Source organism: Oncorhynchus nerka, linkage group LG24, assembly GCF_034236695.1.
Source record: "Oncorhynchus nerka isolate Pitt River linkage group LG24, Oner_Uvic_2.0, whole genome shotgun sequence".
Lineage (NCBI taxonomy): Eukaryota > Metazoa > Chordata > Actinopteri > Salmoniformes > Salmonidae > Oncorhynchus > Oncorhynchus nerka.
Window position 1 is genome coordinate 68,976,278 of NC_088419.1, and position 26,087 is coordinate 69,002,364.

Here is a 26,087-nt window from a genome sequence, read left to right on the forward strand (position 1 = left end):
ATTTTCTATGGAGAGATAATCCCATACTGCCAGAGAGAACAGCAGCCCAGAGAGGGATTGAGACAGACAAACAGTATCTGCTGATTAGCATAACACACACACACACACACACACGGACACACACGGACACACACGGACACACACACACAGCGTCCCGGGGCTGTGGGAGAGTGGAGATTGCGGATGTTTTTTAGAAGAGATGTTCTATGTGGAGAGACGCTGTGCTCTTTAGGAAACAACACTTCTAAAAACAGACCTCAGCCCTGCTCTACAGCTGCACAATGGGACTGGAGTGCTGTGTGTGTCTGTGTGTGTCTGTGTGTGTCTGTGTGTTCATGTTCGGACTAGAGCTGGGAAGCTATTCAAGGTTGGTGTCTTTCTCAGAATATAAATTCAAGTCCTCCCCCTCTCTCCTCTCCCTCTCTCCCCACTCTGACTTGTTATCCAGTTGGCTGCTCAGAAAGCAACAAAGAGTGAAAGTCAATGCTAAATAAAGGTCTCTATTAGAGAGATTTGTATTTATTTATTTGTAATAATGACAATTACAACAATACTGAATTAACACTTATTTTAACTTAATATAATACATCAATAAAAATACATTTAGACTCAAATAAATGATGAAACATGTTCAATTTGGTTTTAATAATGCAAAAACAAAGAGAAGTAAAAGTGCAATATGTGCCATGTAAAAAAGCTAGCGTTTGAGTTCCTTGCTCAGAACATGAGAACATATGAAAGTTGGTGGTTCCTTTTTAACAAGAGACTTCAATATTCCAAGGTAAGAGGTTTTAGGTTGTAGTTAATACAGTATTTATAGGACTATTTCTCTCTATACCATTTTGTATTTCAAATATCTTTGACTATTGGATGTTCTTATAGGCACTATAGTATTGCCAGTGTAACAGTATAGCCTCCATGCCTCTCCTCGCCCCTACCTGGGCTCGAACCAGGAACACATCGACAACCCTCGAAGCAGCGTTACCCATGCAGAGCAAGGGGAACAACCACTCCATGTCTCAGAGAGAGTGACGTTTGAAACGCTATTAACGCGCACCCCGCTAACTAGCTAGCCATTTCACATCGGTTATACCAGCCATTAGGCTGATAGGCTTGAAGTCATAAACAGCACTGTGCTTGCGAAGAGCTGCTGGCAAAATGCACGAAAGTGCTGTTTGAATGAATGCTTACGAGCCAGCTGCTACCTACCACCGCTCAGTCAGATTTCTCTATCAAATCATAGACTTAATTATAACATAACACACAGAAATACGAGCCTATGGTCATTAATATGGTCGAATCCGGAAACAATCATTTCGAAAACAAAACGTTTATTATTTCAGTGAAATACGGAACCGTTCGGTACTTTATCTAACGGGTGGCATCCCTGGATTTCTTTTAGCTAAATATGCAGGTTTAAAAATATGTACCTCTGTGTATTGATTTTAAGAAAGGCATTGGTGTTTATGGTTAGGGGCATTGGTGTTTATGGTTAGGTAGAGTCGTCCAACGATTGTTTTCGCAAATGCGCTTTTGTTAAATAATCCCCCAGCGTTGCATCGATTATATGCAACACAGGACACGCTAGATAAACGAGTAATATCATCAACCATGTGTAGTTATAACTAGTGATTATGATTCATTGATTGTTTTTTATAAGATAAGTTTAATTCTAGCTAGCAACTTACCTTGGCTTACTGCATTCGCGTAACAGGCAGTCTCCTTGTGGAGTGCAACGAGATGCAGGTGGTTAGAGCGTTGGACTAGTTAACTGTAAGGTTGCAATATTGGATCCCCCGAGCTGACAATGTAAAAATCTGTCGTTCTGCCCCTGAACAAGGCAGTGAACCCACCGTTCCTAGGCCGTCATTGAAATTAAGAATGTGTTCTTAACGGATTTGCCTTGTTAAATAAAGATTAAATAAAGGTATAATAAAGGTATAAAGATTATAATAAAGGTATCGTCCATTCCGATTAATCTTTCGACCTCTAGTCTCTATAGCGGCCAATCTTATTAATTTGAGCAGAGACACATCTCCTGTTAATTTCGAAATACAGCTGAGTGAAATCTCAGCCCTGTTACCGTGTTACCATTAGCTGAACATAAGAATTGAGGTAATGTGTGTTTTTATGTGCAGTCTGACCTGAAGTCAGTCTCTGTGGGAGATGAGAGAGTAGCCTTACAGCCCGGGGAAATCACCCTATGCTAGTATTATACTCCTATAGCTGCTGTTAGCATTAACCCTCGTCTCTACCTCCCATTAAGACCTATAGCATTACATTATATTACATCAGTTTCACATTCTAGCTTTAACCCATTCAGTCACATACATCTCGTTAACCCAGTACTTCTCCTCCTCTGGTAAAAGGTACAGGTAACTGCCAAAATAATGGAAACACTTGAGAAAGTGAGGGATTCAAGGTATATTGAAAGCAGGTGCTTTCACACAGGTGTGGTTCAACATCCCATCATGCTAAGGGTCATGTATAAAAATGTTAGGCAGGCCATCATTTTGGCTACCATGGCTATGCCCCCATAGGATGGCAATGCCCCCATACACAGGGCACGAGTGGTCACTGAATGGTTTGATAAGCATGAAAATGATGTAAACCATATTCCATGGCTGTCTCAGTCACCAGATCTCAACCCAATTGAACACTTATGGGAGATTCTGGAGCAGCCCCTGAGACAGCATTTTCCACCACCATCAGCAAAACAGCAAATTATGGAATTTATTGTGGAAGAAGGGTGTTGCATCCCTTCAATAGAGGTCCAGACACTTGTAGAAGCTATGCCAAGGTGCATTGAAGCTGTTCTGGCTCATGGTGGCCCAACACCCTATTAATACACTTTATGTTGGTGTTTCCTTTAATTTGGCAGTTACCTGTACATCTACTTCCCCAGCTACTTTACTCTGACTGACCAACCGGCTCTATAAATATTTTCCAGAATTTCTTACATTCCTCATCAGCCAGCAGTACCGAGCTCTCTTGAAGTGACATCTGGTGTGTGTGTGTGTGTGTGTGTAGGGGGCACTCAGGAAAGGGTGGGAAACGGAAAGGTAGTGTCAGTCGGACGTAGGTGTGGCTCACTTTGCTGTGAAACATAATACCGTCCACTTTCCAGCCCTTCCCCCCTCCTCTTCACATCCCTCTACCTCTCTCTACCTCCCTGTAACCCCATTTCCACTCTGCCATCTCCCTCCTCCCCTCCTCCCTCTCCCTCCAATCAGTGGAGTGATGGTGCGAGTGGGACCCTGTAGAGGGAGGAATGTGTTGGGTCTGTGGAAGTAATGAGTTATAGATGTAGCTGGGCCTAGCATGAGTGGTCTACAGGCAGGCTGTTAGGGCTAGTGTTTGCCAGGCGCCTGTTGGATGGATGACTAATCTAACCATAGGTGGCTCACATGGCAACTGTAAACACACACACACACACACACCAGCCAGATCGCGCAAGATCCACTGCGAAATTAGACATCCGTCCAGGTAAGCAGGATGTCCGAAGATGACTTCAAGTAGGCTTGGGTTTTGCTAGGGCATTGTAGACGGGGATACCGGATGGGGGAAGCCATGAGCTGAGGGTCGCGTGTTGAATCCCAGTGTTAGACCATTTTTTATTTGGGGGTTTTAACACTAGAACCGCTGGGCCTCAAGGGACCCCCCTTCGAGCTAATGAGCAGTCATTCTGACTGCAACTGTAACGGCTTTCGTCGTCGGATGAGGAAGAGTAGTCGGACCAAAGCACAGCGTGGTAAGTGTTCATCTTTCTTTATTGAACTGAACACTGAATAAACAAAAACAACAAAGGGAAAACCCAAAACAGTCCTGCAAGGTGAAAAACACTAAACAGAAATTAACTACCCATAAAAACCCTGTGGGAAAAGGCTACCTAAGACATGGTTCTCAATCAGACACAACGACAGACAGCTGCCTCTGATTGAGAACCAAACCCGGCCAAAATCACAGAAATAGAAAACATAGAACAAAACATAGAATGCCCACCCCAACTCACGCCCTGACCAAACCGAAATAGAGACATTAAATGGATCTGTAAGGTCAGTGCGTGACAGTACCCTTCCCAAAGGTGCGGACTCCGGCCGCAAAACCTAAACCTATAGGGGAGGGTCTGGGTGGGCATCTTTCCGCGGTGGCGGCTCTGGTGCGGGGACCCTCGCCGCGGGCCCCGGACAGGAGGGCGACTCTGGCAGCTCCGGACAGGAGGGCGACTCTGGCAGCTCCGGACAGGAGGGCGACTCTTGCAACTCCGGACGGGGGGACTCTGGCAGCTCCGGACAGGAGGGAGACTCTGGCAGCTCCGGACAGGAGACAGGCACAGGACTCACCAGGCTGGGGAGACACACACGAGACCTGGTTCTGGGAACAGGCACAGGGCTCACCAGGCTGGAGAGACCTACTGGAGGCCTGGTCTGTGGAGGAGGCACAGGAAAGACCGGGCCGTGGAGGCGCACTGGAGGTCTCTAACTAAGGGCTTGCACAACCCATCCTGGCTGGATGGTGACTTTAGCCCGGCACGTGCGGGGCGCAGGCACAGGACGCACTGGGCTGTGCAGACGCACTGGAGATACAGCGCGCAGAGCCAACGCAGGATATCCTGGCCCGGGGAGAAGCACTGGAGGTTTGGAGAGCAGGGCTGGCACTATCCGTCCTGGCTGGATCCTCACCCTAGCTCGGCAGATGCGGGGAGCTGGAATGTAGCGCACCGGGCTCAGAGCACGTATTGGAGATTTGTAGCGCCAAGCTGGCACAGGACGTGCAGGGCTGGGGACGCGCTTAGGAGGCCTGGTGCGTGGGGCTGGCACAGTACTCACCAGACGGCTATGACGCACCTCAGGACGAGTATGGAGAGCTGACTCAGGTGACATCAAATCGCGGACACACTCTGTCGGCCGGATGTCGTGCCTCATGCACCAACCAACACAGCAGCTCTCTCATTGCTCTCTCCTCCAATCTCCCCATCAACTCCTTCACAGTCTCGGCTTCGCTTCCTTCGCTCACCTCCAATTTCACCCCATAGCCCGGGGCCTGACCAGTCCCATGATCGTCACGGTAAGCACGGGGAGTTGGCTCAGGTCTCCAACCTGACTCTGCCACACTCCCTGTGTGCTGCCTCTCGGGCTTCCTTGCCAGCCGTGTTCCCATTGTAATGTTGCTGCTCAGCCTTAGCTGCCTCCAGTTCCTCCTGTGGACGGCGATACGCCCCAGCCTGCCTCCAGTTCCTCCTCTGGACGGCGATACTCCCCAGCCTGCCTCCAGTTCCTCCTGTGGACGGCGATACTCCCCCGCCTGCCTCCAGTTCCTCCTGTGGACGGTGATACTCCCCAGCCTGCCTCCAGTTCCTCCTGTGGACGGCGATACTCCCCAGCCTGCCTCCAGTTCCTCCTGTGGACGGCGATACTCCCCAGCCTGCCTCCAGTTCCTCCTGTGGACGGCGATACTCCCCAGCCTGCCTCCAGTTCCTCCTGTGGACGGCGATACTCCCCCGCCTGTCTCCAGTTCCTCCTGTGGACGGCGATACTCCCCAGCCTGCCTCCAGTTCCTCCTGTGGACGGCGATACGCCCCAGCCTGCCTCCAGTTCCTCCTGTGGACGGCGATACTCCCCAGCCTGCCTCCAGTTCCTCCTGTGGACGGCGATACTCCCCAGCCTGCCTCCAGTTCCTCCTGTGGACGGCGATACTCCCCAGCCTGCCTCCAGTTCCTCCTGTGGACGGCGATACTCCCCAGCCTGCCTCCAGTTCCTCCTGTGGACGGCGATACTCCCCAGCCTGCCTCCAGTTCCTCCTGTGGACGGCGATACTCCCCAGCCTGCCTCCAGTTCCTCCTGTGGACGGCGATACTCCCCCGCCTGCCTCCAGGGTCCCTTCCAGTCCAGGATCTCCTCCCGTGTCCAGGAGTCCATTACACCACGCTGCTTGGTCCTTTGGTGGTGGGTTGTTCTGTAACGGCTTTCGTCGTCGGATGAGAAAGAGTAGTCGGACCAAAGCACAGCGTGGTAAGTGTTCATATTTCTTTATTGAACTGAACACTGAATAAACAAAAACAACAAAGGGAAAACCCGAAACAGTCCTGCAATGTGAAAAACACTAAACAGAAATTAATTACCCACAAAAACCCAGTGGGAAAAGGCTACCTAAGTATGGTTCTCAATCAGAGACAACGACAGACAGCTGCCTCTGATTGAGAACCACACCCGGCCAAACACACAGAAATAGAAAACATAGAACAAAACATAGAATGCCCACCCCAAATCACGCCCTGACCAAAACGATCTCTAAGGTCAGTGCGTGACAGCAACATTCTAACAGTGTAATTAATACATTTTATATTGGCAAAAATAATGATTTTGTTGTGTTTATGAAGGTCTTAGGTAACATTAGAATATGACTATTTTAAATTAATTTCAAATAACACAGCATTTCTTTTAGTTCATGTTTCTGTAGGCTATATGTAAAAAGGAAAAACACAACTTCAAGTGTTTAATAAATGTTATTGGTGGAGTGCCTTTGTTACAACTATGAAAAAGAAAGTCGTGTTGGAATGCGGTAACAGCTTTACAACAACCAAATAAAAATAAATACCCCAACCACCAAGACGCACAGTCAGTGATGACATTTTGGTCTGATAATTGTCCGGTAGCATTGTCACCGGCTTGTTCTATCCAAACAGTGTCGTTGCTTCCTCTCTGCTGTCTCACCGTTGTATTAGGTGGTGGCGCGGGCACCTGATCAATGTGCAACGTCCCCACCATCTGAGTCATTTTCATTCAGATTTTGCAGCAATGCTAACACAGCATGTGCATCCATTTGTCTGGTCTTCATGCCATTGTAAATTGTACACTCTCACTGTGTACTCCAAGTAGGCCAGAGTGGACTGATAAGACTACTGTGATTTGGTGGACTAATATAGGGGACATTTCATTTAGAGATTATAATTAGTAGATAAATACAGTAGAATGGCCTGCCCCGTTCTTCATTCACAATTGGTGATTACATAATTATGCATTGTTCGCTGCTACTCGCCATCAACTCACCCATTCTTTCCCATCATATTTAATCTGTTATTATATGTGTCAAATTAGTTTCGGTATATTTTAGGTTCAGTTTCGAGGCAATTATCGGGTGATTATCAATTGGGCACGGCACCTTCAAATGTTGGGAGAAGGAGGGGCAACGTGGAAAACATTCAAAAAATGACATTCCCTCCTAAAACTGGTTATAACTCCAGTTTTGTTTGTGATATAAAAAATTCTAACAACGACAGTATGTTATATAGACTTATTTAGGATAAGTTAAGGATGGAGGGGGGAATGTTCACGATTTCACAGTATTATTTTACCTGATAGTGTGCAAATACTGTATATAAAACACAGGGTAATATCCCAATTTTTTTTTGACTGCACTGGGCCTTTAACCCTATCACAAACCCTTAATTTAACCATTTGGAATTTATGCTTAAACTTAACCTTTGAAATTTGACGTTTATGGGCAAACATCTGATTCTGCAGTGAGACTGTGAGAGCTTATTGCACACACACACACGCACGCGCATGCGCACACACACAGAGACATAGACACACACACACACACACATACACACAGAGACATAGACACACACACACACACACACACACACACACAGAGACATAGACAAACACAAAAAACACATACTTAGGGTTAATTGTTGTGTCCGGTGCTGTTTATTCTCCTGTAGACCAAACACAGTTGTGTTTACAGTGAAGTATTACAACCCCATTCTTACAGCTCCAGACGGTATTATAGCCCTTTACGGGGCTAGACTTTAGAGTATATACACAATGATCCCGGCCCCCACACTACAGACAGACAGCAGTTGGAGTGGGAATCATTAGGCTGATATGGGAAGAGGAGCTGTGTTTATACTCACAGGGACACAGACTACCGATATGTCTATAGGGCTGTATACTTCAGGAGAGAAGAGACAAACCATTATTGGATTGACGAGATTATATGTAATCTAATATATAATCTAGAGATAATTATATATACACTCCCACTCATTTCTTCTCTGCCATAGCTATATTATGGTGAGAGAGGAGGTCTGCAGTACTATGCCTGACATTTACTGTATACACACATTGTGCACACATGCTCCCCTTGCTCCATTCATTTACCGTTCTGTGCATTAATATAGTCAGGCATGTGAACATGGTTCATATCATTTATAGGACATTTCTGGTTTGGTATTGTGATGTCATGGGATAGTTGGTATATGGTTAGGCCTATGGGTGTGGATTGCTTCTCTATTCAGACCCTGTGTTGTGTAATATATGCCATTTAGCAGATGCTTTTATCTGAAGCCACTTAGAGTCATGCGTGCATATATTTTATGTATGGGTGGTCCCGGGAATCAAACCCACTACCTTGGCGTTACAATCGCCATGCTCTACCAACTGAGCTACAAAGGTGAGGCAGCTCCTGAGGCTTTAGCTCCAGAAATGTACTGGGTTGCATAACTACAGTAGATTGAGATCCTTGCATGTTGACTATATAGGGCACCCGGACTGTGGCACCATGCCCAGGCTGATGTGTGTCCCTTAAACAGCCAGCTGGTCTCTGACTACTGGGTATAATGGCTCCAGTGGAACTACCACTTTTAGGGCTCCTGAGTGGCGCAGTGTTCAAAGACACTTCATCTCAGTGCTAGAGGTGTCACTGCAGACCCTGGTTCGATTCTGGGCTGTATCACAACCAGCTGTGATTGGGAGTCCCATAGGGCGGCGCACAATCGTGTTAGGGTTTGGCCGGGGTAGGCCGTCATTGTAAGTAAGAATTTGTTCTTGGCTGACCTGCCTAGTTTAAAAAAAAAAAAGTTATAAGTACATCACACACAGTTGGTGTATGAGGCTATGGGTTGTATGGCTAGATGATAATGATACACTCCTGAGGTTTCTGAGACCTCAGGGTTGTCATTATATATGTTAGTGTGACAGACTGGACTAGACGTATGTGTCTGTGTGTGTGTCTGTGTGTGTGTGTGTCATATGCAGTCCCGTTGTGCGTGCTGTCAGCAGCAGGTTGAGTGATAGGAATTGGGATGAGGTCTCACTGTAACTGTCTTCTCCTGTGTGTGTGTGTGTGGGGGGGTCTTTCTTCCACAAACTGTTTTAGAGTGGTGTTGAACTCTTGAATATAATTCCAGGGTGTTTAGCAGTATGTTCTAAGTGTGGGTTTAAAGTTTGGGTTTCAAGTGTGTGTTAAGTGGAATTCTGTGTGTGGGAATCACACATAAACATCTGACCACCCCTTCTGTTTCTCTCTCTGGTCTCTACCTCTGGTCTCCCTCTGGTCTCTCTCTCTGGTCTCTCCCCCTGGTCTCTCCCCCTGGTCTCTCTCGCTGGTCTCTACCTCTGGTCTCTCTCTCTGGTCTCTACCTCTGGTCTCTCTCTCTGGTCTCTACCTCTGGTCTCTACCTCTGGTCTCTCCCTCTGGTCTCTCCCTCTGGTCTCTACCTCTGGTCTCTCCCTCATGTCTCTACCTCTGGTCTCTACTTCTGGTCTCTACCTCTGGTCTCTACCTCTGGTCTCTCTCTCTGGTCTCTACCTCTGGTCTCTACCTCTTCCTTCTCTCTGGTCTCTCTCTCTGGTCTACCTCTGGTCTCTACCTCTCCCTTCTCTCTGGTCTCTCTCTCTGGTCTCTACCTCTGGTCTCTCTCTCTGGTCTCTCTCTCTGGTCTCTCTCTCTGGTCTCTCCCTCTGGTCTCTACCTCTGGTCTGTACCTCTGGTCTCTCTCTCTGGTCTCTATGTCTGGTCTCTATGTCTGGTCTCGCTCTCTGGTCTGTCCCTCTGGCCTCTCACTCTCCCTGACTCTGGTCTCTCTCTCTGGTCTCTACCTCTGGTCTCTCCCTTCTCTCTGGTCTCTCTCTCTGGTCTCTCTCTCTCTCTGGTCTCTACCTCTGGTCTCTCTCTCTGGTCTCTACCTCTGGTCTCTACCTCTGGTCTCTACCCCTGGTCTCTCTCTCTGGTCTCTACCTCTGGTCTCTCTCTTTGGTCTCTCTCTCTGGTCTCTACCTCTGGTCTCTACCCCTGGTCTCTACCTCTGGTCTCTACCTCTGGCCTCTACCTCTGGTCTCTACCTTTGGTCTCTACCTCTGTTCTCTACCTCTGGCCTCTACCTCTGGGCTCTCCCTCTGGTTTCTACCTCTGGTCTCTCCCTTCTGTCTGGCCTTACCTTCTCTGATAGGGCCTCATCTCTTCTCTTCAATGTCACACCGGCCCCTCTGTCCTCAATACTAACTATCTCGCTCTCTCTCGGTGTGGGGAGATATTCACTGTTTAGGGGAACAATGGTTCTTTTGATGCGTCTGGACTCTTTGTATCGTATCGCTAATGAGCACTAATAGTCCTCTAGTATAGCGAGGGAAGGAGGGGGAGAGATAAAGGGAGAGTGGAAGGGAGAGAGAGATTGTTTATCTATTTCACTTGCTTTGGCAGTGTAAGCATGTTTTCCCATGCCAATAAAGCCCTTTGAATTGAATTGAGAGAGAGTTCCTCACTTCTTGTGTATCTCTCAGCTACTCCTCCCCTCCCTCAGTGTCATTGGCTGGTCATTTAGTTGACAGGAGACTGATTTACAGAGGTGGCTGTATGGGCAGCCAGGTCGCTGAAGATCCACTGCGAAATTTGACATCCATCCAGGTAATGTTTTAACCCTACCCCAAACATTAACCCTTACCATAACCATTTGTAAGTAGTGCCTAAACTTAACCTTCCAAATGTGACTTTATGGACAAACGTCTGATTCTGCAGTGAGACAGAGAGCTTGTTGATATGTGGCTGTATATTACACTGTGTAAGATTGTTGTTTGGCTGTGGTTTTATCCAGCTTTTAGTTCTTGTCCTTATCTCTATCTCTCTATCCTGTTTACATACAGAGGTCTGTAGAGGAGAGGCTCACAGCTTCACTGGAGAACAATACCGAGAACATTCACAGCCTAACCACGATTTAACACCCATTGTCTTGATTTAGGAACACACACACACACACACATACACACACACACACACACACACACACTGACTTGTGGTTGGCAGTAAGTAGTCCTTATTGTAGTCCATGACAGGGGTAGCAGGTCTGGGCTGGGCTGGTTTCCCAAAATCATGGTAGCACTAAGATAATCTTTCATCCATTTAGTTTAAATTGGAATTAAGATGATCTTAGTGCTACTATGCTTTTGGGAAACCAGCCCTGATCTCTAGCCCAGATAGAGACACCCTAGCCACTATTACAGTACACTCTGCCCTTAGTGACAGCTGGAACTCTGCTGCTCTGATATCAGGGCCTTGAGGTAGGGATGGGTGGAGAAGGGGAGGAGGAGAGGGGAATGAGTAGAGGTAGAGAGACGGAGGGGTAGAGGAGAGGAGGGTCATCAACTTTCAAAGGGCATCCAGCCCTCCTCTCCAGACCAGGTCTTTGTAATAACACCATTATAGCAACAATAGAGAAACGCCCAGCGGGCCTGACAGACGGCTCCATACTCTATAGTCTATACTCTATATAGCTCTGGGAGTTTGTGTGCTGCTGGAGTCATATGTGGTCTCGGGTTTCCCTCCTAAACCAGATTTCACATGATGGTAGAAATGTGCTGGACTCCCCAGTCCCCATGGGGTCAGGCACAGGAGCAGGTGGAAGATCAAAAGGTTTGAACTTTGAGCACAGCAGAACTGCCTCAAAAGTGTTGTGCTGGGCACAGCCTCCCCATCCTATGGAAAGCAGCTGTTTTTCCCCTTACAAAGAAAAGACTAGGGGGGAGGTTGAGTTATGTAACAGCTACTCTCTTCCTTCAGATCTAAAAACACTTAAGGGCTAAGGGTAGAGGGTAGGGGGAGCTCATATAGAATGATAGAGACCTATAGTGGCCAAAAGGCAGTATTAGCGTGGGCAGCGCCATTGAGGGCTTCCACCATTTTAATGTAGTCAACTGGATGGGACTTCCAACTTCATTGGCTGATCCTCCTAGTGACTCCAACCGGGTCATCAGGAGGGATCAACCAACTGTGAAGAAGAAAATGGACTACTTCAAAATGGAGATAGCCTCAATGGCGCTGCCCATGCTGTCACAGATGCCATAATAGCACAGATAGAATGATGAGGCCTCTTTCCATCTCTATGGGGGGGGCTGGAACAAGGACCCCAGCGGCTCTCCTTTGCAGGTGCATGTCTGTAAAGTCTCCTGGCCCAGAGGTTGTCCAATCAGGTGCCTTTGTGTAAAAAGCTGGTTGTTTATTGGTGTGAATAAAATCTCTCAGAGTAAGCACGTTTGAGCCACACCCCCTACCCTGCCTAGCCCTGGCTAGCTGGCTGCCCTTTCACTGCAGCAGAAAAGAGGCCATTCATTCTGTACACTGCTCTGCTGACACAGCAGCTGTGTGTGTGTGTGTGTGTGTGTGTGTGTGTGTGTGTGACAGCAGCTTGTGTAGACAAAGCTCTCTCAAACACACTCATACACAGATCAGCTGTGGGGTAGATTTGAAAATGCGAGCAAAGAGAGGAGAGGAGAACAGAGGAATCGAAAGTATGAGAAGGGCTCCTGACTGGAGCAGTGGTCTAAGGCACTGCATCTCAGTGTAAGAGGCATCACTACAGTCCCTGGTTCAAATCAAGGCTGAATCACATCTGGCTGTGATTGGGAATCCCATAGGATGGTGCACAATTGGCCCAGTGTCAATTGTAAGAATTTGTTCTTAACTGACTTGCCTAGTCTCTCTCTCTCTCTCTCTAGTTAAATAAAGAAAGAAGGGAGGAGTGAAGATGTTCAAGTCATTGGGAGGCCTACAATACTTCAGGCTAGCACTCATCTTGTGTGAGGTCACTCTCTGACCCCTGACCATTCATCTCTAACCTTGCAAAGTGCAATAGTTCCTCAGGTTCCACACATTGCTTAATGTCACACACACACACACACACACACACAGTGTTCTATAGGGAAACTAGGGCTCAGCTAATGAACGTCATCAATTAGGACCAGATAGAATGTTCAGTTCCTCAGAAAGGTGTACACCTCGCTGTACATAGATTTTTCAAATTTTATTTTATTTTGTGTTATTTGACTGTGCGTTTGTTTATGTGTAACTCTGTGTTGTTGTTTTTGTCGCACTGCTTTGCTTTATCTAGGCCAGGTCGCAGATGTAAATGAGAACTTGTTCTCAACTGGCCTACCTGGTTAAATAAAGGTGAAATAAAAAACAAATAAAAGGTGTCAGGTACCCTACTGAACTCTCCCTCCTTTTCCCCTCCAGTTTCTCCAGGCCTTGTCATGACCACCCACACAAACACAGTTGCACACTAATACTGAGCTGATCTACATGATCTTCATGCGGAGGAGAGACAGAAAAGGAGGAGTGTAGCTTTAATAGACTAGCAGGGAGAACAGGGTTAAAACCCTTTAGCCCCCCTCTATCCTTGTCCCCTGTCCTTCTGTCTCCACGGTCAGGGTTGACCATGGTCTGTGTGACAGAGAGACAGAGAGGAAATCCTCTGTTTTGAGCAGATCACAATGCCTATTCCTCTTCGCTACAACTCCGGCCATTCACCCCTATCCTCCCCTCCCTCCCCTAGTTTACATTTTAGTCAGTGAGCAGTGAGCAGGGTATATATAGTTCTAATGCTGTCTGGGTCTAAAGCCATGTATAGTGCCACTAGAAGTTCAGAAAGGAATCCATCATCTTGAGCGCAACACACACACACACACACACACACACACACACACACTTGTGGTTGGCAGTAGTCCTTATTTTAGTCAATAGATTAAAAACTGGATAATCGGAAGCATAAATCTGCATAAACAGATTTTTTTTCTCAACCCCCCTCTCTCTCCTGTCCCCCTTCTCTCTCTCTCTCTCTCTCTCCTGTCCCCCTTCTCTCTCTCTCTCTCTCTCTCTCTCTCTCTCTCTCTCTCTCCTGTCCCCATTCTCTCTATCCTGTCCCCCTTCTCTCTCTCTCTCTCTCTCTCTCTCTCTCTCTCTCTCTCTCTCTCTCCTTCTCTCTCTCCTGTCCTTCTCTCTCTCTCTCTCTTTCTCTCTCTCCTGTCCCCCTTCTCTCTCTCTCCCTCCTGTCCTCCTTCTCTCTCTCTCTCTCTCTCTCTCCTGTCCCCCTTCTCTCTCTCTCTCTCTCTCTCTCTCCTGTCCCCCTTCTCTCTCTCTCTCTCTCTCTCTCTCTCTCTCGCTCTCGCTCTTTCAAGTGTTATATTCTCAGCTAAGTGTTTTAGCAATGTGCAAGAAGATAAACAGATAAGTATTTACAATGTTGTTTGTGCTCCACTGCTTCACTGCTTTTCTCATTACAACAGGCCACAAATCTTGCTGCTGTGATTGCACATTGTGGTATTTCACCTAACGGATATGGGAGTTTATCAATGTTGGATTTTAAAAAATATATTCTTTGTGGGTCTGTGTGATCTCTAATGTGGTCTTACATTTGGCCGGAGGTTAGGAAGTGCAGCTCAGTTTCCACCTCATTTTGTGGACAGTGAGCACATACAGCATCCTGTCTTCATTTGAGAGCCAGGTCTGCCTATGCTCACTGAGTCTGTACATAGTCAAGGATTTCCTTCATTTTGAGTCAGTCACAGTGGTCAGGTATTCTGCCACTGTGTACTGTCTGTTTAGCGCCAGATAGCATTCCAATTTGCTGGTTGATTCTTTCCAGTGTCTCAAATAGTTATCCTTTTGCTTTCTCATAATTTGGTTGGGTCTAATTGTGTTGCTGGCCTGGGGCTCTGTGTGGTCTGTTTGTGAACAGAGCCCTGGCATCTACTGGGCAGAGAGATGGGGAGGGGAGAGAGGATTCAGCAAGGACAGAGAGCCTTTTATAAACAGGCAGTCAAGGCAGAGAGGAGATGCCAGGGCGAGGAGAGGGTCTGTTTTCTCTTTCACACTCTTGAGCTTCCCTGCTCTTTGAATGGTTTAGGCCGGTTAGTGGAGGACAGTGTGTGTGTGTGTGTGTGTGTGTGTGTGTGTGTGTGTGTGTGTGTGTGTGTGTGTGTGTGTGTGTGTGTGTGTGTGTGTTTCCCACGTGTGTTAAATCTATGACCTCCTTTCACTCCTTTTTATTAGCAAGTAAATCCCCCTTCCCAAGGACCAGGCCAGTATGAAGGGAGACAGAGAGAGAAAGAGGCAGGTGGTTCTAGTCCTTCAAATGGGCTGTTTACCATACGGACCACTGAAAGTCTCACAGAGTGTGTGCATTGACAGTAAACTCAACAGTACATTAAAATAACTATCTACAAGTCTGAGAGAGACACCCGTTCCCAGTCTCTCTCTCCAGTTGCAGCCATGGTTGGTGTGTGTTTGTGCAGGTGTCTGCAGTGAACTCCCTGTCTACCGCCCTGGACCATTCAGATGTCTACAGAGAGAAAGAGAAGAGGGAGAGGGAGAAGGAAGGAAAGAGAGAGCTGAGTGAGAGACAGAAATTAGGAGATACATTAGGAGAGAAAGAGGAAGAAGAGGGATAGAGAGATAATTGCACATTTTGTTCATTTTATTATCTATTTCACTTGCTTTGGCAATGTAAACATATGTTTCCCATGCCAATAAACCCCTTTGAATTGAATAGAGTGGTTTCTGATTGATCAGAGGACATCTGAGATGTGAGATAGCAAATGTTATGTCTGAGTGTTTGATAGGTCTGAGCAATAGTCTCAAGCCACTGTCCCCCCCAACCCCACCTCCAACGCACACACCTTTTTATTAGAAAAATGTTCCAGAGCGTTAAAAGCTTCAACACTTAGCCATGTTATTCTTATTTTTCACATGTTTTACAACCCATCAGGACTGTAAACCTCCAGCTACAGTTATCAGGCCAGTGGTTCTACTGCTTTGATTTGGAGATATGGAATTATTTTCCCTGGTGTGTGTGTGTGTGTGTGTGTGTGGGTGTGTGTGATGTGTGACATGGTAATGAGCCAGAACAGACTGGAACATACACACCACGCACGCACGCACGCACGCACGCAAACTCACACACGTACACACGTTAACCGACAGAGTAGACTGCAACTCTACGTTTTCTAAATGAGCTAACTGTACTACAAGTTTAGTAGCATTCCTCTCCATTCCTCCATTTAATGGGATTAGTTCAATCCAAACACTGTAAATAGAATCAGCAGGAGGTTGTTGACAATGTAAACAAGGGGTTTAATGCCCTGATAACCACACATGCTGTTTACCACGCCCAGGTAGACTAGGCTTCTCTCCACAGGTCACAGGTGAGTTGACTGTGTGTGTTGAGTGCTCATATGCGTGTCTGAGAGTTGTCCTAGGTGTGTGTTGACCTGTGAATGTATGTATGTGTTCAGTCATGCTGCCCAGCCTTGCTATCCACCGCACCTCAGTGCATCCGTACCAGCGTGGATTCTACTGCAGTGACGTCAGTCTGCGTTACTCCTACAAGAGCTCCACCATCCCCTCCTCTGTCCTCACTGGTGTGGGGCTCACTCTGCCCAGTATGGCCGTAAGTCAGACCTACCATGGAGCACTCTGATTGGAGAAGGCTGGGAGGAGAGAGGGGGTAAGCCTGGAGGTCTAGAGGTCTGCATGGTCAACTGAGTCAGACAGAGTGACGATATTAGATGAAAGATTTAAACAGTGGGTTAGATTTGAGTTAACTGGGTGGTGATTCTCTGACCGTCACTCTTCTACACTCAGACAACCATGTTGGACCAACCTCCGTTTCTCTCTCCTCCTATCCCATGTTCCCGTGGTGAAACCCGCACGCCCCCTCCCTCAACCTCCTGTTTGTGTCCAAGTCACTGACCTACTGTCTTTGTCTCTTCCCCCTCCCTCTCTCCCCCTCTCTCTCTCTTCCACTCTCTCCCCTTTCTCTTTCTCTCCTTTCTCTTTCTCTCTCTCTTTCACTCATTCCCCCTCTCTCTCTTCCACTCTCCCCCTCTCTCTCTTCCAATCTCTCCCCCTCCCTCTCTCTCTCTTCCATGCTCTCCCTCTCTCTCCCTTCGCCCCATCTCTCTCTCTCTCTCTCTCTCTCTCTCTCTCTCTCTCTATCTATCACTCTCTCTCCCTCTCTCTCTCTGTGCAGCTGGCCTGCCCTTCCTGATAATAGAGACTAGCACCATACAGCCGTACCAGAGAGGTTTTTACTGTTCTGATGAGTCCATCCGGTACCCATGTAAAAATGGAGACACTATCAGCGATGCTGTGCTCTGTGCTGCTGGCATTCTTATTGCCATCCTCTCTGTAAGTCTACCTCTGAGTATCTCTTCCAGTCCATCACTTCATATTCATCCCTTCCTGTCTACCTCTCTGAGTATCTCTTCTAGTCCCTCACTTCATACTCATCCCTTCCTGTCTACCTCTCTGAGTATCTCTTCTAGTCCCTCACTTCATACTCATCCCTTCCTGTCTACCTCTCTGAGTATCTCTTCTAGTCCCTCACTTCATACGCATCCCTTCCTGTCTACCTCTCTGAGTATCTCTTCTAGTCCCTCACTTCATACTCATCCCTTCCTGTCTACCTCTCTTAGTATCTCTTCCTCACTTCATACTCTATACTCATACCTTCCTGTCTCTGTTTGTGTGTGTGTGTGATTTTCATATGTTGTCTGCTCTGTGTGAAGTCATTTTCCATCGCCATAACAGCATTGCCTCGCTCCACACTGAATATAGACCAGTTTCCATTCTTCTGATGATCAAGGGAGGGTGTGTGTACGTGTGTGCGTTTGTATGTGTGTATGTGAACCACACACCTGGTTTGAGCTGTTGATGTGATACATTACATTACCATGCCCCCTGTTGCCTGTTGCCTACCCTCTAGGCTTGGTGCTCGAGTGCCCTTTCCCACCACACACACACACACACCAGACACACCCCGAGTGCTAGCCCCCTCTACTATATGAGACCCCAGGCTGTGCTCTGTTGGAGTCTATCCCGATGGTGGTACAATCTAGCAACCAGCTCAGCACTTCTGCTTTTTCAAACCAGGTGTGTGTGTGTGTGTGTGTGTGTGTGTGTGTGTGTGTGTGTGTGTGTGTGTGTGTGTGTGTGTGTGTGTGTGTGTGTGTGTGTTCTCACAGCTCATGGTGTGGGCAAATTGGAGTGTTTTACACATCTGTATATCATTAGTGGTGTCTTCTGTGATTCTGACACAGTCCCACTCTGACACACACACACACACACACACACACACACTAGAGGTCGACCGATTAATCGGAATGGGCGATAAATTGGGGCCGATTTCAAGTTTTCATAACAATCGGAAATCTGTATTTTTGGGCACCGATTTGGACGTTTTTTTTTACACCTTTATTTAACCTTTATTTAACTAGACAAGTCAGTTAAGAACACATTCTTATTTTCAATGACGGCCTAGGAACGGTGGGTTAATTGCCACGTTCAGGGGCAGAACGACAGATTTTTACCTTGGTAGCTCCGGGAAATCAATCTTGCAACCTTACAGTTAACTAGTCCAACGCTCTAACCACCTGCCTCTCATTGCACTCCACGAGGAGCCTGCCTGTTACGCGAATGCAGTAAGCCAAGGTAAGTTGGTAGCTAGCATTAAACTTATCTTATAAAAAACAATCAATCAATCATAATCACTAGTTAACTACACATGGTTGATGATATTACTAGTTTATCTAGCGTGTCCTGCGTTGCATATAATCGATGCGGTGCATATCGTTGCGCCAATGTGTACCTAACCATAAACATCAATGCCTTTCTTAAAATCAATACACAGAAGTATATATTTTTAAACCTGCATATTTAGCTAAAAGAAATCCAGGTTAGCAGGCAATATTAACCAGCTGAAATTGTGTCACTTCTCTTGCGTTCATTGCATGCAGAGTCAGTGTATATGCAACAGTTTGGGCCGCCTAATTTTCCAGAATTTTACATAATTATGACATAACATTGAAGGTTGTGTAATGTAACAGGAATATTTAGACTTATGGATGCCACCCGTTAGATAAAATACGGAACAGTTCAGTATTTCACTGAAAGAATAAACGTCTTGTTTTCGAGATGATAGTTTCCGGATTCGACCATATTAATGACTTAAGGCTCGTATTTCTGTGTGTTATTATATTATAATTAAGTCTATGATTTGATAGAGCAGTCTGACTGAGCAGTCTGACTGAGCGATGGTAGGCAGCAGCAGGCTCGTAAGCATTCATTCAAACAGCACTTTTGTGCGTTTTGCCAGCAGCTGTTTATGACTTCAAGCCTATCAACTCCCGAGATTAGGCTGGTGTAACCATGTGAAATGGCTAGCTAGTTAGCGGGGTGCGCGCTAATAGCATTTCAAACGTCACTCGCTCTGAGACTTAGAGTAGTTTTTCCACTTGCTCTGCATGGGTAACGCTGCTTCGAGGGTGGCTGTTGTCGTTGTGTTCCTGGTTCGAGCCCAGGTAGGAGCGAGGAGAGGCACGGAGTCTATACTGTTACACTGGCAATACTGTAGTGCATATAAGAACATCCAATAGTCAAAGGTTAATGAAATACAAATGGTATAGAGAGAAATAGTCCTATAATTCCTATAATAACTACAACCTAAAACTTCTTACCTGGGAATATTGAAGACTCATGTTAAAAGGAACAACCAGCTTTCATATGTTCTCATGTTCTGAGCAAGGAACTTAAACATTAGCTTTCTTACATGGCACATATTGCACTTCTACTTTCTTCTCCAACACTTTGTTTTTGCATTATTTAAACCAAATTGAGCATGTTTCATTATTTATTTGAGGCTAAATTAATTTTATTGATGTATTAAGTTAAAATAAGTGTTCATTCAGAATTGTTGTAATTGTCATTATTACAAATACATTTAAAAATGGCCGATTTAATCGGTATCAGCTTCTTTTGGTCTTCCAACAATCTGTATCGGCATGGAAAAATCATAATCGGTCGACCTCTAACACACACACACACACACACACACACACACACACACACACACACACACACACACACACTCTTTGCCAGCATGGCCTCTTGGCTGTGTTTATCCCAGGGAAACCCCCTCCTTTCCTCCCCTTCTCTCCCTGACAGACTCTGTCTACACTATGGGTTGAGATAGGCAGTGTGGAGGGAGATGGAGAGAGAATAGATATAGGTATCTATGGAGAATGTTAGAGTTGCAGTTTTTCTTTAGCAGGCTGAGGGGAGGGCAAGTCAATCTCTGAGGAGCAATATAGAGAGAGAGGAGAGGGTGGGTGGGCGTTACATAGAGGGCTGTGTTTGGGCATTCAGAGGTCCAGGGGATCCGCAATGAGATGGCGTACCGCTGTGTCTCTTGGGAGGCTGTACCCCACCCCGCCCCCTGCTAGAAACGGTCAGCTCTAGTGTTACAACATCACTGCAGGACTCTGAGACAGTGTTAACCCACTAAGCTAAGGCCAGAACTCTAGTGTTACAACATCACTGCAGGACTCTGAGACAGTGTTAACCCACTAAGCTAAGGCCAGAACTCTAGTGTTACAACATCACTGCAGGACTCTGAGACAGTGTTAACCCACTAAGCTAAGGCCAGAACTTTAGTGTTACAACATCACTGCAGGACTCTGAGACAGTGTTAACCCACTAAGCTAAGGCCAGAACTTTAGTGTTACAACATCACTGCAGGACTCTGAGACAGTGTTAACCCACTAAGCTAAGGCCAGAGCTCTAGTGTTACAACATCACTGCAGGACTCTGAGACAGTGTTAACCCACTAAGCTAAGGCCAGAGCTCTAGTGTTACAACATCACTGCAGGACTCTGAGACAGTGTTAACCCACTAAGCTAAGGCCAGAGCTCTAGTGTTACAACATCACTGCAGGGCTCTGAGACCGTGTTAACCACCTAACACTAACACTTAACACTAGTTCCTAATTCTGAAAATCACTCTGCTCTCGGTAGTTATGATGCACTGGCTACTACGGCAAACCATGCTCGATCAGCTGAGCAAACTTGTTCCAGCCTAGTGCAAGCTTTTTTTGATGGCCATACGGTAGCTAGTTTGTCTGCTTGATGTTTGTGAGTTATCAGACAGATCAGTGCCAGATCAGTGCATACGGCCGTTGCGCTACATGACATGTGACAATGTTAACCCAGAGACATAGATAGAATCTCTGTTCTCTCTCTGTCTTTGTTAGAGGTGTCATCTGTCCATCTCATCCCCTCCTCCATCCCCTCATCAGCTCCGCTATCATACCGCATCATTAAAGACATCATGTCAGTGGTGCCCAAGGGAACGGCAGGCCATGCTCAATGTGTCCATCTCTCCATTATTCATTCATCATCCTCAATGTTTTCTCTCCATCTTGTCTCCATCCTCCCTGTTTTATCCATGTTTTCACTTAATCAACAGGTGCTTAATTACACATTGTCACTGTGTGTGTGCATGTGTTTGACCTAACTCCATGATAGTTGATAATATCACTCATCAGAACCCGATCAAGAGTTTGTTTGTAATGTTCAATTCCTTTCACCTCTTCATCTCAAATCCTCCTCCTCTCCTCTCCTCTCCTCTCCTCTCCTCTCCTCTCCTCTCCTCTCCTCTCCCTCTCCTCTCCTCTCCTACTCTCCCCTCCCCTCCCTACCCTCTCCTCTCCTCCCCTACTCTCCCTCCCCTCCCCTCTCTCCTCTCTCTCCTCTCCTCTCCTCTCCTCTCCTCTCCTCTCCTCTCCTCTCCTCTCCTCTCCCTCCTCCTCTCCTCTCCTCTCCTCTCCTCCTCTCCCCTCCCCTCCCCTACTCTCTCCTCTCCTCTCCCTCTCCCCTACTCTCTCCTCTCCTCTCCTCTCCTCTCCTCTCCTCTCCTCTCCTCTCCTCTCCTCTCCTCTCCTCTCCTCTCCTCTCCTCTCCTCTCCTCTCCTCTCCTCTCCTCTCCTCTCCTCTCCTCTCCTCTCCTCTCCCCTCCCTCTCCTCTCCTCCTCCTCCCCTACTCTCTCCCCTCCCCTCCCCTACTCTCTCCTCTCCTCTCCTCTCCTCCCTCTCCTCTCCTCTCCTCTCCTCTCCTCTCCTCTCCTCTCCTCTCCTCTCCTCTCCTCTCCTCTCCTCTCTCCTCTCCTCTCCTCCCCTACTCTCCCCTCCCCTCCCCTACTCTCTCCTCTCCTCTCCTCTCCTCTCCTCTCCTCTCCTCTCCTCTCCTCTCCTCTCCTCTCTATAGATTGTTATAGGAGAGTGTTACCGGATTCACCATCTGAGTGAGGGATCTAAGTCTTTCATTGGGAACCCTTATGTCTCATCTCTCTACAAACAGGTGAGTACTAGTAGAAGTCTGGGTGGGTAGAGACTGGACAATAAATGATACATTTCAAGAATATTCTTGTTTTAATTTTGAAGGTTATATGGTACTAATGGTTGTAATACATCTCTAGGTTGGAGTGTTTATATTTGGCTGTGCCATTAGTCAGTCGTTCACAGACATCGCCAAGGTGTCAGTGGGCAGGATGAGACCGCACTTCCTGGACGTATGTAACCCTGACTGGTCAGCCATCAACTGTTCCCTCGGATATATCACCTCATACACCTGTAAGGGCCCTGAGAGCAAAGTACAGGAAGCCAGGTCAGTACACATATCAAAACACATATGCATGCACACAAACACGCGGACAGAGGCACGCACACACATACAGACACGCACACACATACAGACACGCACACACATACAGACACGCACACATACAGACACGCGCACACATACAGACACGCACACACATACAGACACGCACACACATACAGACACGCACACACATACAGACAACCACACACATACAGACACGCACACACATACAGACACGCACACACATACAGACACGCACGCACCCACACCGCACGCACCCACACCACACACACGCACCCACACCACACACATACAGACACGCACGCATCCACACCGCACGCACCCACACCACACACATACAGACACGCACGCACCCACACCGCACGCACCCACACCACACACACGCACCCACACCACACACACGCACCCACACCACAAACACACGCACGCACGCACTCACTCACTCACTCACTCACTCACTCACTCACTCACACAGACTACTCATGTTTGCTTGTTTGTTTTACCAGGAAATCCTTCTTCTCAGGACATGCCTCCTTCTCCATGTTTACTATGCTCTACCTGGCTGTGAGTAACACACACACACACACACACACACTGTGGTACACAGAAACAATGGAGTGGTGCAGATGACAGAGGGCATCATGGGAAATAGGTGTAGCCCTTCACACTCATACCTGTATACGGGTTGAAAATGGCAGATTTTGGCACTGACTTAATCGGAACGCAGTGTCTGTATAGTAAAACATGACGTCAGACCTCTGCGCGACATGACGTCAGGTTCTGCGCTTCACAGCTCTGTATGGGTTTTGACGGGCACTTCTGAACTTTAGCGCTGGACGCGACAAGATGTTTCCTCTATTCCTCTAGCTAATTGGGCAGCTTTAGCACATTTTCTGACGTCTGAGTGAGGGGAATGCTGTAAATTAAGAGGACTCAATGTATTTTGAAAGATGAGACAATGATTATAATAAATACCTCTTTGAGTACAAATGTGCCCTTCACATTTCCATGTCATGAAACTAATTTCATATACAGTATCAATGTTTCTGATCACCTTGTTTGATGTTCAGTTATGGCATGGTGTCATACCCTGGGTTGTTGTGAACAGAATGAGCCTTTGTTTGTGAAGAAAACTTGCCGCGGCAGACACACCTGAATTCACTCATGACTCCTTTCTATTCGCACCAACATTACAATGTGTTTCCCTGAATTGTCTTGTGAAAGCCTAACACTGGAAGACTATATTTTATAACATAGTCATGTCGGCAACAGAACAAGCTTTGAAATGATGCCCTCCTGACCCAGATTGCAATTTATAATGGACCGTTTTGGGATTGTGTAAAAAACAACAGTAATTGTGTGATGGCGAGGATGCAGGGCTGTGTTCCAACCAAAACAACTTCAAGTGTGCTTGTTCTAGTTCCTCAAAAATAATTTAAAAAAACACCTTATAGTTGAAGACCTTTGAGTCATAAAAGTGCATAGAAATTGATTAGGAACTGTGTACACTTTGGAGAGGTGTGTGACCACTTGGAGACGTCAGTTAGTCCTCTCACTTATGCTGCAACTATTCCAAATGATCCAGGAATATTCTTATCATCTTACTGAATGTATGAAGAGTTTTTGCAGCAAAAAGAACAGTAGATGAAAAATTGCTACCATGGTTATGCATTTCATATTCCTTCTGTATATTCCTATCCATGTAGGCCAATTCCCACGAGTGTAAAGGGTTAATGAGCTGCAGGATTCATCTGTCTGATGAAAAAGATCTTTGTTCCCCTCTATCCCCTCATCATCCCGACTCCCCCACTAACCCCTTCTCCCTCCCTCTGTCCTGCTCATAGTTTAATCAGACACTCTGAAGAGTTCCTTTCTTTCCTCCTCTCCCTAGAGGGATGGATGGATGTACTCGACCTGTTGTCCTCTTAACAGCTGAACACACTTCCTCTGTCCTTCTCTCTCTCCTCTCTTTCTCTCTCTCTCTGCCGATCTCCACCTGTTGTGGTCTCTTGGTCTGTCTTTGTACCCCAGCAAACCTCAACTCTTCCAACACACTAATTACATACACTGACCCCCCCAGCCCCCCACCTCTCTTTCTTTGTCTACCTCCCCTCTTTATCCCCCCATCTCCTCTTCCACTCTATTAAGTCTGCAGATATTTCCACAACTATGCTCAGTGTTTTGGGCTTGGATAGGCTGAGCTTGGCTGAGCTGGGTTGTCAAGCTTTTGGGTGTGTACTGTTGGCCTATGCTTCCTGGAGTATTGTGCGGTATTTTGTGGTGAGTACTGGGTATTTCCCTGCCTCTCTCTGACAGCCTCTCTGTTAGAATGGTGAGAGGGAGTGTAAAAGAGAGGAGGGTGGAAGAAGAGAGGTGTGCCTCCAGACCGCAGGCTTGACATTCAAACCACAAACATGTTGTCTGGGAGGTGGATCTAGTGGTGAAGTCACAGAGAGAGCAAGAAGAGAGGGAGGAAGAGAGCGAGGAGATAAGAGCCAACTTTCCTAGGGAATATAAACTGACCAGGCAGTTTGTACAGTATTCACACAGACAGCGACACACACATTCACACTAACAGCGACACACACATCAACACACCCCAGGGATCCTGTTTTTATAATTGAGGGTTAGTAAACAACAATATTACAGACATTATGTTGTGGAGTGGAATGATGGCAGGACATCTCTTTATCTCCCTCTATTTCCTAGTTGTGTTATATATATCTGTCCCAGAGTGATTACGTGAGTCAGTGAGTCAGAGAAAGCAGTCTCTCTTCTTGAGTAGAATTCTTCTGTAAGAAACCACTAAACTGTGGCTTCATGTCTTCTCAGTCATTCATGGAGTTTAGAAAAATCTTTAGTGTTTTTTTTATAGTAGTTTTTCTCAGGGCAGAAACACAATAGTCTTCTGATGGATAAGTGTTAGTGAGACATTCCTCAGTCTGTGGTAAGAACATCTCTCATGCAGAGCTACTGGCTGTAGTGTGAGTAAGACCAGGACCGGAACTACAGCCAGTAGCTATGCAATACCAGGACTGGACCTACAGCCAGCAGCTTCATAGGACCAGGTCTGGAACTACAGCCAGCGGCTCTATAGGACCAGGACCGGAACTACAGCCAGTAGCTATGCAATACCAGGACTGGACCTACAGCCAGCAGCTTCATAGGACCAGGTCTGGAACTACAGCCAGCGGCTCTATAGGACCAGGACCGGAACTACAGCCAATAGCTCTATAGGACCAGGTCTGGAACTACAGCCAGCGGCTCTATAGGACCAGGACCGGAACTACAGCCAGTAGCTATGCAATACCAGGTCTGGAACTACAGCCAGCAGCTTTATAGGACCAGGACCGGAACTACAGCCAGTAGCTATGCAATACCAGGACTGGACCTACAGCCAGCAGCTTCATAGGACCAGGTCTGGAACTACAGCCAGCGGCTCTATAGGACCAGGACCGGAACTACAGCCAGTAGCTATTCAATACCAGGACTGGACCTACAGCCAGCAGCTTCAT

The 26,087-nt window shown here is 46.9% G+C and overlaps 1 pseudogene; it reads left to right on the top strand.

Moving 5' to 3' along the window:
- The window catches only part of LOC115121032 (phospholipid phosphatase 3-like), a 41,196-nt pseudogene that overhangs the window by 3,725 nt on the left and 11,384 nt on the right, over positions 1–26,087 (top strand).